Source organism: Ambystoma mexicanum, chromosome 7p (assembly GCF_040938575.1).
Source record: "Ambystoma mexicanum isolate Mex_15411 chromosome 7p, UKY_AmexF1_1, whole genome shotgun sequence".
In the NCBI taxonomy this organism is placed as follows: Eukaryota; Metazoa; Chordata; class Amphibia; order Caudata; family Ambystomatidae; genus Ambystoma; species Ambystoma mexicanum.
The window spans coordinates 960,422,393-960,440,813 of record NC_090939.1 but is presented as its reverse complement, the minus strand read 5'-3'; the positions used below and the strand labels follow the sequence as shown (position 1 = coordinate 960,440,813).

The 18,421-nt window shown below is 44.0% G+C and overlaps 1 protein-coding gene across 3 annotated transcripts in view; it reads right to left on the bottom strand.

Moving 5' to 3' along the window:
* IL1RAPL1 (interleukin 1 receptor accessory protein like 1) overlaps nt 1-18,421 on the bottom strand; it is a 2,334,001-nt gene that overhangs the window by 1,963,467 nt on the left and 352,113 nt on the right. The gene's annotated exons all lie outside the window — the stretch shown is intronic.

The following is an 18,421-nucleotide window of genomic DNA, read 5'->3' as shown; positions in this document are numbered from 1 at the left end:
ACTGTTTTCAGTTTTCTGTGAGGTAGTACAATTTATGGTGTTTTGCAAGTTCATCTTAGTCACTTTTTTTATTTGTGTACTTTCTTGTGGTTGTTTTTTTAGTATCTGTAAAGTTGGATTCTTTGCAAATATTTTCTGATTGTGGGCCTCATTACAAGTATGGCGGTAGCCGTGCCGGTAAATCCGGCAGGCTGCCACCGGACTTGTGAATATTCCTAGCGCATAGCTTCACAAAAACACTGGGGGATTATGACTCCGGTGTTCCTGGAAGTCAGGCGCAGGAAAATCGTTAATCCCCATTCCCATAGGACTCAATGGGAATGGGAATGACGGTAACACCGGCACCGTTAGTAACGGTGCCGGTGCTTCCGTGAAAGTCTGCGGGTTATTGGAACTGCACACTCGTAATGAGGCCCTGTGTCTTTATTGTTTCTATGATGGGCAGGTGCTGATAGGTTGTCAAGTACTTTAGGTGCTCTTTGGCTGCTGTAGAAGTCATTCAGTTAACTGCAGTGAAAGGCCAACCCATATTCAAAATGTAGGAATAGATGAAGAAAAACTGAACAAATAACTTGTCAAGGGAAAAGAGGATTAGCTCAAAAGTAGATGTACCTCTGTGCCCATTTTCTGTTGGTGCACCTCTCGTGGCAAACTAATTGTAGCTTATGCAACACATTACTTTCTTTACAGATAAATAGATTGCCAGTAGTCTAGCAAGAGGTGGAATTGAAGCAGCACCCGCAGAAGTTGAGGGTTCACTGTTTGTTGGAGGTGTCACATTGCTGGATGGAGTTGTTGGATGAGGTGCTGATTGTCTGCAATGTAATGAATGAAGGCCATGCATTTTTATTTTGTGGTGCTGATGTGGTTTTTAGTAGTCATCATCCACATTGTGTGGAATCGCAGCAGACGGTTTATAAGCACCAACTAATCTTTGAGAAGGAATATTTGAAGACTCTCGTCTCAGTATCTTTTCGTACAAGGTGTATTGGACGTCTTCCTTTTCTTTTTAACAGTGTTCTTTTGCTTTGAAGTACCACCACAGACTGTGGTGGTGTTCATGCCAGTTGCTTTCTTTTAGGGTGGGGATGGATTGGGGACCCATACCACATCATCACTGCTGCTATGATTGTCACACATGTTTAAATGTCTAATGGTGAGGAAAATATAAAACAAGAAAAATGGCAAGACTAAAAAGACAATGCCACACAAAATTTGCTTTTCAGTAGTCATCATTTACATTGCCCTAGTGGACCCATACCACATGCGATTGCCTTTGCAAATGTTGTACAGTTTCTGTGAAAGGCCAACCCATATTCAAAACATAAGAGTGGATGGTGGTGGTGATAGAGGAGGTATTGATTTCTACATTCATTGGCCCTCATTACAACTCAGGTGGTGGACCATGGTGCTATTAGCACCATGGTCCATGCCGGATTCCGCCATGGTGGATGGCGGAATTACCGCCCCATTCCAAGGTGAGTGGGGCGGTAATTCCCCATTCACCATTTGCCCTTCCCCATTTTTGCCCCATAGGGCATAATGGGGATGGGGAAGGCGCTAATTACGGCACCGTAAATTACGGTGCCATACTTAGCACCAAGGTCGCTTAGCGCCTTGGACTTTAACGCCTGCAAAAAGCAGGCGTTGAAGTGTGAATCAGGCGTTAAGGGTTAACGGTGCCGACGGCGCCGTTAAACCCTTAACGCCTGACTTGTAATGAGGGCCATTGTCCTAGTGCACCTGTACAGATGGTTGTTCAGTACCGATGTTCCTAAGGTTTGTGATGGAACATTGTTCACTGAAAAGGACTGTTTGCAATGATCAATATAAAGTTATTTTCTTTAGGTGTGGTGGATATTCTTAGCTATGGAATCTCATGTGTCCTGATTGCTCATGGGTGGTGTTTCTACCTTTGTGAGTGTTTTGTATCCCATGTTCTCTGAGTTAACCTAAGCTCCCCCATCCTGTCTTGTTCTCCAGGTTTAATTAGCCTACCCCATCCACTCTACTGCAACTACGAAGCATAATCTCCCATTTATCCTCACCCAGTTTATATATCCCTGTTCATTCATTATAGTAACAGCTTTTATATGTGTATTGTTATCCTATCGTGTGTTTTATAATAGTTATAGTATATGTACATCCTGTATACCCTAGCTAGTCTATCTATGTGTGCATAGGTTTTCAATCCTGTCGCCCTTTTATGTGGTAGGGATACATTTGGAATCTATAGTACATTGTGATCACTGCTGTCAGTTGGGTCTGACATCCCACCCACCACTGTATCCTTAACTATGTAGTTTACTCTTATCCTCTGTACTGCTAACGTCTCACCCATCTTGATAAATTCACACCAAAATCGGAAGTGTGGCTTTTAAAATTTGCATGGGAAGGCCAGCCCCCACTTGTTTACTACTACTCTTGCTGGCAGCAAATGGGGTCCCTTATTCGTGGACTCAAGCAATCTTGGTCCCTATCTTTAAAAAAGGGGATGAGGCCTGCCCATTTAATTACAGGCCCATCTCCCTTCTGGATGCAGGGGGGGCAAAGTGTTGGCCAAGGCGGTCCTTGGGCACTAATGCGGAGGTGGGGGCTTTGCATCATCTGCAGGCCAGCTTTCAACATGGTATCAGCACAGTAGATCAAGTATTGAGGCTCCAGTTGATCCTGGACAAGTCTGCAGCACTAAAATCAAAATATACACACTATTCGTAGACTTGAAGACTGCGTTTGACAGTGTACCCAGAACGAAATTGTGGAATATGCTGATTAACAAGTGTATCCCAATGGGTATTGTAAGAGGTATACAGTCACTCTATAGCAATAATGGGGCGACAATTAGGTACTCACAGGTGGCAAATCACCTGCAAGAATCGATATTGAGGTGGGTGTTAGACAGGGTTATCCCCTTCCGCCCATCCTGTTTTGTCTGTTTATTAATGGGGTTATTGACCGCCTGGTGGGCGAGCTGAACGATACCCCATCCCTTGCATGTGAGCCAATAGCCATCCTCCTATTTTCGGATGGTGCGGTTCTCCTCTCTCTGACCCCCCAGGGTCTCCAATGACAATTGACAACCTTTGAACGTTTTTGTGAGGAAAATGGGCTTGCAATAAATATGCAAAAAACACAGTCAATGGTATTCAGCAAAAAAAGGGCAAGGAAAATCCCTGGGCCCAATGTTTGTCTGAGTGGTGGTACCATAGAGCAGGTAACGAGCTATAACTACCTAGGGGTCTGAGTAATGGCTAACTGTGCCTGGACTAACCACGTAAGACGGGCAAGCCTAAAACTGACCAAGAGTGGTGGGGCTGTACTCAGATTCACGCAGGCCCATGGGGCAGGCCCGATTAGTGTGATCTTACAGATCTATATGAGCCAGGTAAGGCAGGCAGCCCTCTACAGGGCCGAGCTCTGGGACCTGAGCAATTTAGGTATGTTACAGGTGGCAGAGTTGACATTTTTCAAGTCCATACTAGGGTAGCTGACAAATGCGCCAAACATCCCTGTTTTGTGGGAACTCTGCTTACAGGACATTGCCTTTGTCTGTAAAACAAAGACAGTATCCCTATGGGCCAGAGTATGGTCAAATAGTAATTTGGATCACTACAGAAGGGCCATTAGGGATGTCTTGTCTCACCCGGGAGGGTGTGATCTATACAGGGCTCAAGCCATAAGAAAAGAGCTGGTTGCAATGGGGTTGAAAGGATACTGGCTGCAATCTGAATCTATTCCAGCAAATTACAAAGTGTTATTTAAAAAGATTAATGCAGTTAGATGGGAGAGAGAGCCAAGAGCAAAGCTGATACGCTCAGCTAGTTTGGCCTCCTATCTATTAAAAAAAAATTCCCCTAGGCCTCGAACGTTATCTGGATACCATGCAGGGGGAAGTTATTGAAGGCCTTATATATGAAATTGCGTATTGGTATATTACCCTTGGCTAGTCTAAAGCACACCTAGAATGCAAGTGATCCAGCAATGTGTCCCCTCTGTTATAATGAAGAAGAGAGCACTGTGCACTTTATCCTACTCTACCCAACCTATGCCAACACCAGGAGAAAATGGCTGTTACCACTATTTAGGCAATTGCATGTGAGAATGGTAAAAGTGGCCCTGTGTCTTTGTATGGTGGGAGAAAGTGAAATGTCATTCTATTGTATTGGGACTTTTTTGTTGCAGGCTTGGAAAAGGAAATCCACATTCTTAGCTTCAGCAGCAAGAGATTCATTGGCACAGAACCCCTAGTAGGGCCTTGCACATGTATATTTATATTTATATTCACTAACAAAAACATTGTCAAAGGGACGTTATGGTTAAGTTGCACTAGCAAAAACCTATGAAATTCAATGGAAAAACATTGTGACAGGGACGTTATGGTTACAGGTAAAACCGAAAACCCTCCAAATTCGACAGTTATGGTAAGCTAAGCAACCATAACTCGTGCAACCAGTGTGCACTGCAAGGACTAACAACCATGACATCAAAGATGGCACCTCAAATCTAAGTGTTGCACAAAGAAACCAAAATCAGGCACTTCATTGTAGCTACTCCATAGCAGCACACATGCACATCATAGATTGCAAAATGAGTATCCACTGCACAATGTTTTCCATTCACTTTCAGTCAATGTATGTCAGAATCCCCTAAAACCTGCACGCTGTGCCTCATGAAACACACAGCCATAGCTGCATCCTCTGCATTTCGGTCCACAAATACACTGTGTAGCACGTTCTGACGGTACACACCACACCCACAAACTTTGTTGTCCAATCCTGTAGTCTCTGCAGGCCCATTTCTATCAGCGTTATCTGCAAAAGTCGCGTATGTAACACGTGTCACCTTGCAACCATCGTGATATTCGCGGACTTTTCGTTTTTCGTGCTGGGTGCGCGCAAGAGTGGGGGAATAACTTTGAACCAGGGGAGCAGACGCCGTTAGTTGTGGTGGCTCTTAAAAGAACCTTTGGGGTTTTTCTTTGTGTTTTTTTTTTTAAAGGTGCTTCCCTAGAAACACTGTTTTTAATGTTTTCATACGTAAATGTGTGTTTTCAACGTTAGCTCAGATTCTTACAATAGGCTCTTCAGTGCAGATTGTAAATTGCGAAACAACATTTCATTGCCACTGTACGACAAAGACATGCCATTTGTGGTGAAAAGGTGTATATATCGCAAACCAATGTTCTCATTCTCACAGTAGAACATCCCAGCAGCATTTAAGAAGTCACACATGCTTCTGTTGATGAGACCCCTCCGACCTCTGGCTGGCGACACGAATTATTGGAATACTTCCACACTATTCTCGGGAGTATACATGAGAAAAGCACCTTGGCAGTAGGAAAAGTGCGCTGCACTGCTTTCATCATAATCTTCAGTTAATGGAACACACAGGAACAAGGCATGTAACCCATAAAGAAGGCTCCAAAGTGCACAATCACTACATGTACAGTTGACGAAGAGGCCACGTGTCGACATTCTAGAAGCAGTCTGCCAAAACAGCACGATTCGACACTACACCACAAAGCGTCCACTCCCTCCAAACCGAAATTGCCAGACATGTCTTCTTGGAGGGCATACACACACAGATCTTCCACAAAGCCATCACCCACAACCAAAACTGTACGTCTTGCCATGTTTGCCAACCGCACTACAAAGTAATGGGGAAAGTGAATGCCTCCCTTTCCTGTGACTCACACCCAAACCTGATTGGCCAAAGGCCATAGTACCATTTCTATTGGCCAGCATGTTGACAAGCGCAGAATGTGGCATGTGCCTTTCTCCAAGTACCGCCAGAGCCGTGCCCCAGTAAAGCAGTCCTCCTTCCTATTGGCGCGCTTTCCTCTGACGCACACCCTGAGCAGCACCTGAAAGAACAATCGCTACAGTGCCATTTCCATAGGCCTGCATGGTGAGGAGCGTCAAATGTTGCATGTGCGGGTCCCCAAGTACATCGAGGGCCGGTCCCCAGTGCAGCAGGAGTCTCTCTTCCTATTGCCGCACTTCCCAAGCAACTCATTGGACAGGCCCTGTAGATCCATTTCCGTGGCCGCCACCTCCAAAATCCCTGCATGTGATTTTCGTGCTGCATACAGGTGTGGAGGAATAACTTGCAACCAGGGCAGGGGGAGTTTGTGGCAAGGGGCGACTCTTAAAAGAGTCTTCTTTGCAGCTCTACTTCAGCGGGTTACATGTAAATAGGGACAAACACATCCACCAATCGCATTGAAGCCGCCATCATTGAACATTGACACTCCTGTACAACACTTGAAATGTACCGTTACACATTTACAGTCCAAATATCGAGCCATTCCAAATCACGTCCACTACAAAGTTCAATGAAAGTATGCACTATTTCTCCATCCGCTATAAATCCACATAGTCACCCAGTATGTGGTACGTGCAATCCTGAAAGTACTGCGGTACCGCGTAATCCACTACCTTTTTGTGATAGTGAAGGGGGGGTAATCGATATGAAACTCGGTAGGGGATTCATTCTTCAAGCGTAGATGTATAACCTTTGTATTTTTTGTGACGTGCGTGCGAGCAACTTTTTTTGTATTTTCTCCTTATATGCGTTTCTGTTTCCCTCTCCTTACATTTTTACCACATTCTGGTCAATGCTTTTGCAAAGTGTAAAAGAAATCGGCATTGCCAATGGCGCTCAAATAAATGCCATTTCTACAGAACCACTGCATATTTTGCCACCTCATAGTCTCATAGCGTGTGGAGAACATACCAGAAGTCTGCATAAACTGATGCATAATTCTGTTTATAGCACACCTTCCGACCTCTGGCTGGGGACAAATTACACCATCATGGACCCATACTGCTCTTGGTGTTATGCATGAGAAAACTACCTTGGCAGTAGAAAAAATATGCATCACTGCAGTCAGCAACTTCTTCAGGAGACGGATTAATCGTCCACACGACATGTAACCCAAATGTATACTCCCATAGTGAACCACGACAAAGTCCACATTCTTGACGGACGCCACATATCTGTAAAGGTGAACCATCCCGCCGAAACTGCAGTCACCCTGACAGGTCCAGAAAGCGTCCACTCCTTCCAACCCAAAATTACCAGCAACGCCTCTTTGCACACAACACATGTGCAGATGGCGCACAAAGGTATCACCAACGATAAGCACTGTGCGTCTCTCCAGCTCGACCACCCTCACTACACAGTATTGGGACGAAATGGTACCGCCCCTTCCTATGAATCACGCCCTAAACTCCTAATTGCCTATTTCCCACAATTCCATTTCCATTTCCACCCTGCTCATAATGGGAGGATGTGCACGTGAACTTTCCCATCTACAGTGAGGGCCACGGCCCAGTAAAGCTCAGTCAATACTTCGTCTCTTTGCACGGTCACTTTTTGCAGCACTCCCCATTGGTTGCTGTCACATTTTAAAACACGCATGCACCAATCACATACAAAACCTCTCCATTGCACACTGTCATTTCTACATACCACTCCAAATTTACCGTTAAAGACTACAGTACACGCTCCATTTGATTACAAAGCCCTTCCACCGGAAACCTCTCCTAAATAATGCACGATTGCAGCATCCACAAACATCCTAAGACGCACCCAGCACACCTTTGGCCATGCACACAACATTGCAAACCTTTCCACACCCACCATAACACTCTACATCCAAGCAAGCACCATGTGGGCAGCTAACATTATGCACAAACGTAACATACATAGCAGCACTTCTACCCATCTCCCCCACACCATAAAAAACCCATTCACGAAAACGTGTCACACTTAGCAGAAGCCACAAACATAGCGCATCCTGCACCACCCCTATGCACTGATATTCACAAGCTATTGTGTCACTGCCAACTATGCACAACAGCTTCACAACATTAGGCCTACTTCAATAAATCTGCACACAGCAGAGTAACCAACCACAAATACGCTGCCCTTCAACCATATCCACTTCCATACTCATCCTGCCGCACACCAAATACTGTAGCATGTTCCAACTATCAACACAACCATAGAATGCACAATACTCTTTGCAACTCACTTGTGCTGCTTTAGCACGTCGACAATGTGATCCAACCGCATTCTCCAAAGTTCACCACCCTGTGCCTCATACACTGCCAAACCTGCATTGCTCCAGTGGGTGTGCTGACAATGTGCTCCACAAGCACTCTCCAAAGATCACCACCCTGTGCCTCATACACTGCCAAACCTGCATTGCTCCAGTGCGTGTGCACCTTGCACACATTCCCCCCACTTTAATGCAACCATACATGTCAGCATGTCACCAACTACAACTATGCACATATGCAGCACTTGCACCAGCACTCCTAACCAACCTCCACACCACAATGGACATGCACATCATTACATACAACAGTTACCATAATGTATAAACATTACACTGTCTCCAGCACCCCTACGCCTTTTCAATCACATACTATTGTCTTACCCGCTTCCGCTCGGAAAGGATTGTTTCACTGCCAACGTAACCACAAAATGTTTACAACATTGCCCATACTGCAAGCATTGTGCACACAGTACACTCTCCAAGCACATATAAGCTGCCCTTCAACCATACCCTATAACATACTGACAGTATACAAGGATTGCACCCAGTGCCCACACTGCGTGACTTTTCACTGCAGCATCCCCAACCACAGCGCACCGCCATGGAGATATGCAGCAACAACTTGCAACAGTTACCAAACAAGACACTGTCTCCTGCATCCCTGTGCACTTTCAATCACATACTAAGGGCGTACCCTCTACCATTCACAAAGTAGTGTGCCACTGCCAACCAACCTACCCACAATCTGTTTGCAACAGTGCCCTATAACGGCTTAAAAGTGCTCCACACCCATTCCTTACATGTCACCACCCTCTAACTGATGCACATTGAAAAATGCATTACTGCCGTGGGTGTCCTCAAGGCCTAGGCTCTTGATTGCACGTCCTACGGCCTACAGCCTTTGGCCATGCACCCAATAGTCTAGGCCTTTAACACACTGCCTGCAACGTAATGCCACCATGCATGTCTCCAGATCAGCAACTACAACAATACACACCACTGCCACCAACACTCCTACCCAACCTGTACACCGCCATGGCGCTATGCAGCAACAAATTGCAACAGTTGACATAATGGCCATGTGTGCAGCTAACATTTTGCACAAATGTGCCATATGTAGGTAGCGGCACTTCACCCCAACTCCTTCACACCATAAAACACCCAATCACGAAAACAGGTTGCACTTACCAGAATGCACAAACACACCACATCCTCCACCGCCCCTACCCACAGCCATTCACAAAGTATTGTGTCAGTAACCACAACATTTTCACAACACTGCGCCTACTTCAACAAATCTGCACACAGCAGAGGCCTTCAACACACCTACAGCAACGCAATGGCACCATGCATGTCACCATATCACCAACTACGACCATCCACATACATACCACTGCCACCAGCAGTCCTACCCAACCTGCCCATCACCATGCAGGTATGCAGCAACACATTGCAACAGATAACACAATGTACAAACAAAACACACTCTCCTGCACCCCTATGCACTTTAATTCATATACTATGGGCGTACCCACTCCCATTCACAAAGTACTGTGTCACTGTCAACCTACCCACATTCAGTTTGCAACACTGACCCTACTGCAACCCATCTGCACACACTGCACTATGCAAGCACAACCCTGTACCGATGCAGAGTCAAACATGCCTTCCTGCGGTGCGTATGTGGCAGCCCTATGCTTTTGAGTGCATGCCCTACAGCCTACGGCCTACAGGCTTTGGCCATGCACCCAATAGTGTAATCCTTCCACAGACCCACCAAACTTTCATTCACCCATGCATGGCCCCATGTACCCAACTACCGCATTCCATCCGCAGTGCACCGCCACCCGTGCTCCCACCTAACCTATGTCATGTGCAATTCACTCCCCATCTGCAATTGACCTGCCACCACTCACCACGAAAAGAGGTCACTGCAAACAGGTGGCGGCAGAAGCTATGACACTGTTACGACAGCTTCCTCCAATCACCACAGAAAATACTCGCCTACATATGTCACATGTACCACTTCTCATTCCCCCAGCCGTTCCCTCCCTTATTTCCGCCAACACAATTTGTATGGTATATTTTCCAGACCCTTCCGCCGCCGCACTCTCCTCCGAAACACCATGGCGGCTTTCCCAAAAAATGTTGACGCACAGCACGCTTCCCTCCAGCCAACCACCGGCCATGTCCAAACTCCTCCGACACCACACTGTACCGCGATCCAATGACACTTCTGTCCGCGGAGCCAACAGGGTAATGGGTCCGCAGAGCTGACCTAGATATCACTAATTTTTTGGGACCTGCATTTCAGTGCTTTGCAAAGAAATTACTGGTCACATTTACACCAAACACACACAAGCATGCTTTTTGACCCAAGCCCACGCTCCTGCCGCAAATTTGGTGAAAATCCATCCAGCCGTTCAGGCTGTAGCCATGCGCAAAGTTTTTCCCCATTCAGTATATGGAAAAAAAATAATTTGGGGCCCCACCCTATAACTTTGCCCCCCCTGCACGAAACCTCACCCAACTTGGTGAACAAATTCAAAGCCGCCCATATACTAATTTTGCGAAGTTTGGTGAGGATTCCCCCAAAGGGAGCGAAGTTATAAGCTGCCGAAAAAGTGTTCTTCCTATGAGTTTAGAAACTTAACCATAACTGCACAGCCGCTACGTTGTGCCGTGTAATTTTAATGTCTCTACCTTTTTAATTGAATTGTACTCATTGTGCATAAACACATTTTACCTATGTTGCACCGATGACATGGTCTCTGTATGTGACTTTAAGGATCCACCAGGGTCGAAATAAAGGAATTGATTGAATGTGTGTATTAACCCTTGTTCAACGCTCATGACATCTGTAGGGAAGTACTCCCCAAGCCAGTCAAGTGTATTTGCCATTTCTGTAGAAATATGGAACGAGTCATTGTAGTTATTAAACCATATTATAAATATATTTAGTTCCTACGGAAAACATTTACAATAAAACAGAAGATAATATTTACTTACTGGGTTCAGAGAGTTTGTTTTCTTGTGCTGTGTTGTTGTGCTTCCGTTGCTAAAAGGTGCGCAACAGCATTGCTTACATAAGGTGTACAGTTATGTTTACTATTTGGTATAATCCATAATATTTCGGAATGTGTAATAAATAAATTGTTTACATTTGGAGACCTACAAGTGTGTGTAAATGTTTGTTTGAGTTGTATTAATTGTTTGTAATGTTGGTGTATGTTATGTTGTTATGTTATTTTATTTGTAAGGCGCCAAAGCCCAAAGGCATCCAGGCGCCAGAAGAAGGAAAGTAGGCCCTATCTAGTACAACCAGGTAACTGGATTAGATTTTATGAAAATAAAAAGGTCTTCAACTGTTTCCGAAAAATCAGAAGATTGGTTGTATTGCGTATGGACACTGGAAGGGCATTCCAGGCCTGTGCGGCCAGCACATGAAAGGCGCGGCCATTAGCACAAGCTCTTTTTACTCGATCTACATGTAGAGAGCAGGTCTTAGCTGAGCGAAGAGATCTGCTAGGTACATATATCTTTAGCCTGTTCTTAAGATATATAGGTGCGTCACCGTAGATGCATTTATGACAGGTTGTCAAGAGCTTGAATTGTATTCTAGGTGAGACTGGCAGCCAGAGGAGACTCCTCCAGGCTGCAGATGTGGGCTCTAGACGCTTCATCTGAAAAACGATGCATACCGCAGAGTTTTGAATCTTTTGAAGTCTTAGTAGATCTACTTTATTTGCCCCTCCCAAAAGAGCATTACAATAGTCCACTCTAGGCAATATTACGGGCCGGACTAATTTTTTGCGGTTATCCTCTGAAACCAACGGAGCCACTTGACGGAGCACTTTCAGATGATAATTAGTGCTTTTCACAATGGCGTCAACATGTGCCTTGTTGTCTAGGCTGGCCTCCAAATAGGTGCCCAGGGTCTTAACCTTGGGTACCACTGGTATCTGACATCCATCAACTAGAAAACTGTTGTACTGATAACCCAACTTCTCTCTAGCTTGTCTGGGACCAAATAACATTAGCTCTGTCTTGGTGGCGTTAAGGCAGAGCCAATTGGTTGTCATCCAGCTTTTTACCATCTGGTAGACCCGATCTAAGTTTTGTTGGTCCTTACCGTGGTCTCCACCGACCTCTAGTACCAAATGAAAGTCGTCTGCATAGTTGCAGAAAAAGAGGTCTGAATTCTCAAGATCCCAGCATAATGGGATAATGTAAATGTTAAAAAGCAAGGGGGAGAGGCAAGCCCCCTGAGGGACTCCACAAATGGTGATCTCAGCATCAGAGTCGCTCTCACCCCAGTGCACTCGGGAGCTACGTCCCTCAAGGAATGACCTGAGCCAGGTTATTGCCTCCACTGAGAGACCTCCAACAGTAGACATGCGATCTAACAGAATCTTGTGATCTAGCAAGTCAAAGGCTGCTGATAAATCGAGTAGCATCAGCAGCCCCGACTTGCCAGATTCCAGTCCAGATAGCATGTGCGTTTGCAAATCCAACAAGGCACTCTCGGTGCCATGAAAGCTGCCACATGTGCCTGCAGTTGTAGCGTAGCTACTTTGTCCACAAGTTTTAGAAAAAAGAGGGTATTAGTGATTGGTCTGAGGTTTGCAGTATCATTAGGGTCTAGACCAACCTTTTTTAACAGAGGAGTGACTACTACATGTTTTATAGATGGGGGAATGTGATTGGTGCGAAAAGAGGAATTTACAAAACGACAGAGAAAAGGGGCAAACATATACTTGTTTTCTAATATGATTTTAGATGGTAAAAGTTCACCTGGACAACTAGTCGGATGCATGGCTCGCATAATGTTACAAATATCTGTTACAGTATGTTCTTTGAAATTAAACTTAACTTGGGGTTGTTGAGGAGATTGTTCTCCTAGAGTGGAAGATTTAGATGTAATTTTAGATTTAAACTGTGTCTCCTTATTGCCGTCATGATTTGGTTCGCTAAGAGTGGCACTAGGGGTTATTTTGGCTAATTCTTGAAGGATTTTATTTTGGGCCATTTTCAATTTATTAGCAAAAGCTTTTTGTACCTTTTTACAGTCATCCCTTGTAGGTTTGATGACCGGGTTTATACTGGCAGGCTTTTCCCAAGATCTCAAGAGAGTAAAAAGCTCTTTAGTTTGATTCCCAGCGTTAGTAATTTGATTGTTGTAGAAGTTATGCTTAGCTTGTACAATTTTCAGCTTATATTCCTTAGCCTTAATTTTCCAGATTTCTAGGTTTTCTGGGGTGTTATCTTTTTGCCAGATATGTTCCGCCTGTCTTTTAACTGTTTTCAGTTCTGCTAGTGCTGGAGTAAACCATCGCTGATGGTTAAGGGTATCTCTAACCTTTCTAACCTTCAACGGTGCAACATGATCCAGCATTTTTAAAATTTGACCGTTACAAGTACTAATAAATACTTCCGGACTATTTGAGTCCTTAGTAGTATTCATTATCATCTCCAAGCATGCTAAGAGAATAGGAGGCGTAACCAACTTCATATTCCTTCCAAGCAATTCATGCATAGGTTCATGTTTCCTGGGATGCGTGATAGGAAATGTTAATTGAAAATGAATAGAGGAATGATCCGACCAAGGACATGGCGTAGTAACTACATTATCAATCAAAATATTTCCACTTCCCACCCAATCCAGGATTTGGATTGGGTGGGAAGTGGAAATGGATATGTATGTATATGGTTTGTGTGAAAAGGAAACACAAAAATGGTGCTGTCCCCTGTGTTTTTCAGTTCAGCTGCCACCTGCTTCCTGGTATGTCTGCGGATCTAAGGAATAGACTTTGAAACTGCTGCATGGTCTGTAGAATAATTGTTTAATGTAAAGGATGTTTATAGTACTGTGATATATGTTTAAATAGGAATTAATAAAAACTTCCGCATAGTGGTGTAACATTATGAAATCTTCTGATTTATAAAAACCATTGAAATTCAGTGAATTAACTTTGCTAAAAGGGACATTATTGTTAAGTTGCACTAATAAAAACATATGAAATTCAGTGAAAAAACATTGTTAAAGGAACGTTATGGTTACAAGTAAAAATTAAAAAAAAAACAAGACATTTGACAATTATGGTAAGCTATCAACCATAACTTGCCCCACCTCCATGCACTGCTAAGACTAACACCCAGGATATAAAAGATTACATCACAAATGGCACCACTGATGACATCACATATCATATGTATTCTGATGAAAAGTCCCTATAAGGTATTCTGTTTAGAATGTTGCTAGGAACATATGAAGTGTAATCGGGAGACATACAAACATTTACTTATTTCATCCAAAATGGTATATTGAAGTTTTGGTGTCCGCTCTAAGGCCTTTGGACGTGTGACACTTTACAAAAAATAAAGTAAAGTTAAGTAAAGTAAAATTGTTAATACAGCAATGCAATAATACATATAGGCAATGGCTGCAGCATGGACCATTGCAGTACGGTATTTTTAATCTGGTAAAATTGGCCAGTTGAATCATGAATCCAAGACTATCAGAATCTTGATGAATGTTAAGCTTGGAATTAAGAGGGAACAATACAAGAATTATTACACACATGTGTTAGTAAAAGAAATACATATGAAGAGCATACAAATCTGAGGCACTTACAGTCTAGTAAGGAGGAAAGAAATACCATGATGATCATAAAATGACAATAAGATTACAGTTCATCATCATGTATAAAAATTAATTGTATGTTTGGGGACTGCTTATTGTGCCATGTACATGCGCCATGAGGTCTGGTAAAATCCTAAGGAAAGTACCTTAAGATCATATGTTAAATCATTTAGGAGGCCTCTTTTCATCATGGCTGATGCTGTTTACCCCTTGCTGCCTGACTTTGTGCCTGGTCACCAGTGATTGGCTTCCAGCCCGCCATAAGGACCCATCAGGTGAGCCGGCAGGCGATTGCCAGTCCACCGCCCAATGGCCACAAACTAAGGCCTGGTCTGTCCCTGTCCGTACCAGTATGTGCCCCTAAAATAAGGCCTTACGCTTATCAGTGACATTGTTTCTACTGACTTTATCTATTGTATCTCTCGCTCACTGTTCTGCAGTGTTGTACTGTAACCTTTGGTACACCTCTAAGCGCATGTGCCGAATAATGCACTTTAACTTTTCCTTTCTGCTACCTGTACATTTGTATCTCCTGAAAACTGTTCTAATCCCATGTCACACCTTTACCATGTTAATGTTTGACCACCACACCCTTGGCCCCCATATTCAGTACTATCCTTCAGATGCCCCTATACGTTCTCTGTGTCTGTTACACCTTCCATCAAATCTTGTTTACACTAAGCCCTAATGTGCTAGCTGCCCTAAGGCCATACTGTAATGCTCTCCTACTAGCTTACCCCTAGCATATGTCCCACTTGTTCCCCACCAACTTGCAACTGTATGTTTAATGTATTCTACCTACTTGTAACTGCATATTTTGATGTAGCACCCCGTACCATGAGGTGAGGCTTTCCAAAGTGTGTTCCCAAAACTAAGTCGCATCTTACCTACTTGTAACTGCATATTTTGATGTAGCATCCCATACCATGAGGTGAGGCTTTCCAAAGTGTGTTCCCAAAACTAAGTCGCATTTTACCTACTTGTAACAGCACATTTTGATGTAGCACCCCATACCTGGAGGCGAGGCTTTCCAAAGTGTGTTCCTGAAACTAAGTCCCATCTTACCTACTTGTCACTGCATATTTTGATATAGCAGCCCGTACCATGAGGTGAGGCTTGCCAAAGTGTGTTCCTATAATATGTTGTTTCTACCTTTCTGTAACTATATACTTGATGTAGCATGCTATTACTGTAACCTGTTATCAATGTGAGAGATGAAAAAGTGCCTAGATGCCTCTGGGTTTTGTGCACTATACAAATGACAAAATAAATATAACAAGGCAAATGTCTAGATATACAGCACCTTTACAATTTTAAAATTCTCACTGTCACTGAAAAAAAACAACCGCCCAGATATGTGATGTCATCCGTGATGTCAACAATGATGCCATTTGTGATGTCATCTTTGATGACCTGGGTGTTAGTCTTCGCAATACAGGGTGGTGGCGCAAGTTATGGTTGCATAGCTTACTATAACTGGCAAATATCTTGGGTTTTTCGATTTGAATTGTGACCTTAAGCTCCCTTTAACAAAGTTTTTTCACTGAATTTCATAGGTTTTTATCAGTGCAACTTAACCATAATGTCCCTTTAACAAAGTTCTTTCCCTGAAAATATATGGGATACATTGATCACTGTAATCGTATTTCTGATGCTTGTATCTGCTTAGATAACATGCTATGCACAGGCCTACATTTAGTGGAAGCTGCAGAGTATTACAGTTTTTGTTTTCGAAACTCAAAAAGGGACGTCGACAGGGTGTGCCAGTAATACTATCCCTAGTGTGACGTCCACTGTTCCCATGGTCCTTCACGCGTTGAGGTCCCTCAGATTGTTTTGTTTCTGACATGAGGTTGCATAAGTGTAGCGTGAGTACGGGTGTATTAAATCAGATATATATCAGGTAAAGCCCAGATAAAGCTCAGAAACATCTATGCACCTTATACTTTAAGAGGAGGAAGGGTGGGTGCATGTGAATCTAACCAGATACAAGCATCAGAAATACGATTATGGTGAGTAATGTATCCCTTCTGAGGCTTAGATCACATGCTATGCGTAGATTAGCAAGCAGTGTTAGGAGAAGGTGGTGGGTTGTGAGAAGGTCCAGTGGCAAATATATGTTTTATAACCACTTGTCCCACCTGAGTATCTGCTTTAGAGTGTGTGTCAATGCAGTAGTGCTGAGTGAAAGTGTGTACTGAGCTCCATGTAGTTGCTTTGCAAATGGTGTCCAACGGGACACCAAGAAAGGGTCTAGAAAGGGTCTCCCACTGACAAAGCTTGACGTTCACTGACTCTTCTTATGGAGGTTATAGCCACTAAGAAAGCCGTTTTGTACGTGAGATGTTTAAGGCTTGACTTATGCATAGATTCAAAGGGGGGTCCCATGAGCTTTGCAAGTACTACATTGAGGTCCCAGCCTGGCGGTGGGTTTGAAATCGGAGGGTGGAGTCTCTTTACTACCTCCATAAATGCCTTAATAACAGGAACCTTCCACCATGATACCTTATTGTGAAAGGTGGTCTAAACGGATAAAGACACCAAGTGAACCTTTATAGAGTTAAAAACAAACCCTGAGTCTAGCAAGTGGAGCATGTAATGAAGAATGTGAGATGGAGTACATTCTATGGGGTTTATATTTTTTGACTGGCACCAAATTACAAATGTCTTCCACTTGTTGAAATAACAGTGTCTGGTGTTTGGTTTATATGCCTCCTTCAGGATATCCATACACCTTTGTGGTAAGATGTCCAAAGTCTATGAACTCAGGAGCCACGCTGCCAAGTTCAGTCAGTGATGTTGAGGGTGTAGTTTTGTTCCCCCTGTGCTGGGAAAGCAAATTGGTTTGGTACAGGAGCTTGATGGGACCGCACATTGCCAGTTTGCGCAGATGTGGGTACCAGGGTTGTCTCGCCCACATGGGAGCAACTAGGATAAGCGTTATCTGTTCTCTATGAATCTTGTTCACCACCCTGTTCATTAGCGGTGTTGGAGGAAAAGTATAAGCAACATTTCCCTGACCAACTCATCCATAGTGCAAAGTCTGGGCATTGCTTGTTTTGTCTTGTAGCAAACAAGTCTAGCGTGGGGAAACCCCACTGTGAGAAGATGTGATCTACGACATCTGTCTTGAGTCGCCACTCGTGTTCTTCTGGTAGAGGATCTCTGATTAACGAGTGCGCTAGGGTATTGAGTTCTCCTGGAATATATTGGGAAGTCAGGAACATCCCCCATTTCAGTACCCACTTCCATATTTTCTGTGCTAGCTTGGACACATTTGGAGAATGTGTGCCCCTACTTGTTGATGTAGAACATTGCAGTGGTGCTGTCTGTGAGAACTTGTACCGACTCATTTGTCAGGTATGCTTCGAAGGCTTGAAGCGCTTTGAATACTGCTAGATGTTCCAGCAGGTTGATATGGTTCTGTGCTGTGATGTGAGTCTACAGACCATGTGCTGTGAGATGAAGGTGATGAGCACCCCACCCAGAGATTGATGCGTCTGTTGTAACTACCGCTTGCACCGCCGGGTAATGGAAGTGTTTTCCCTTCAACAGGTTCTCCTTTGTCCACCAGTGTAAGGCTTGTACTAGTGTTGGCGAAACGACCACTAGATCGTCCCACTGATCACTTGTCTGAGACCATTGTTTCGCCAACCACTCCAGCATCGGGAGCATGCTCAAACATGCGTGTGGGACCAGGTAAATGCAAGATG